Below are 1,323 nucleotides of genomic sequence, written 5' to 3' on the forward strand. Positions count from 1 at the left end.
GGTCATAGTTTAGTATGTCGTCAAAAATCATGAAAAACTTCATAGTATAGTATGTCACTATACTATGAAGTTTTTCATGATTTTTGACGACATACTATACTATGACCATTTTTCATCATTTTTTATGACATACTAAACTATGATGCGTTTTCATGATTTTTGACGACATGCTATACTATGAAGTTTTTCATGTTTTTTGACGACATACTAAACTATGACCAGTTTTCATCATTGTTGACGACATACTAAACTATGACCAGTTTTCATCATTGTTGACGACATATTAAACTATGATGCTTTTTCATGATTTTTGACGACATACTAAACTATGACTTTTTTTCATGATTTTTGACGACATAGTAAACTCTGACGTTTTTTCATGATTTTTGACGACATACTATACTATGAAGTTTTTCATGTTTTTTGACGACATACTAAACTATGACCATTTTTCATCATTGTTGACGACATACTATACTATGACCATTTTTCATCATTTTTGATGACATATTAAACTATGATGCGTTTTCATGATTTTTGATGACATACTATACTATGACATTTTTTTCAATCTTTTTTGATGACATACTATACTATGACATTTTTTTCAGTCTTTTTTGATGACATACTATACACTGAAGTTTTTTCATAGTTTTTTACAACATCCTAAACTATGATGCTTTTTCATGATTTTTGATGACATACTATACTATGACATTTTTCAATCATTTTTTGATGACATACTATACATTGAAGTTTTTTCATAATTTTTTGACGACATACTATACTATGACCATTTTTCATCATGTTTGACGACATACTAAACTATGACGTTTTTTCATGATTTCTGACGAAATACTATACTATATATTTTTAATAGTATAGTATGTTGTCACAAATTATGAAAAAATGTCATAGTACAGTATGTCGTCAAAAAATGTCATACTTAGGGCTGGCTCAGGCTTGCCTTGTACCAGGCGCTAGTTACGCTGACTTAGGCCCAGTCTGCCGGGGGACCTCCTACAATACACCAAGCACCTTCTCTCATTCTCTCTCTCTCTCTCTCTCTCTCTCTCTCTCTCTCTCTGTCCTTTGCTAACACTCATGTCCTGTTACTGCATCTTGCTAACTCGGCTGTACTGCATGTCACTAACTCGGCTTCTTCTCCGGAGCCTTTGTGCTCCACTGTCTCTCAGGTTAACTCATATTGCAGCGGTGCCTGGATAGTGTGACGTGTGTGGTTGTGCTGCTGCCGTGGTCCTGCCAGATGCCTCCTGCTGCTGCTGTTATCATTAGTCATACTTCTACTGTTATTATACACAT

The sequence above is a fragment of the Epinephelus moara genome, chromosome 24 (assembly GCF_006386435.1).
Source record: "Epinephelus moara isolate mb chromosome 24, YSFRI_EMoa_1.0, whole genome shotgun sequence".
In the NCBI taxonomy this organism is placed as follows: Eukaryota; Metazoa; Chordata; class Actinopteri; order Perciformes; family Serranidae; genus Epinephelus; species Epinephelus moara.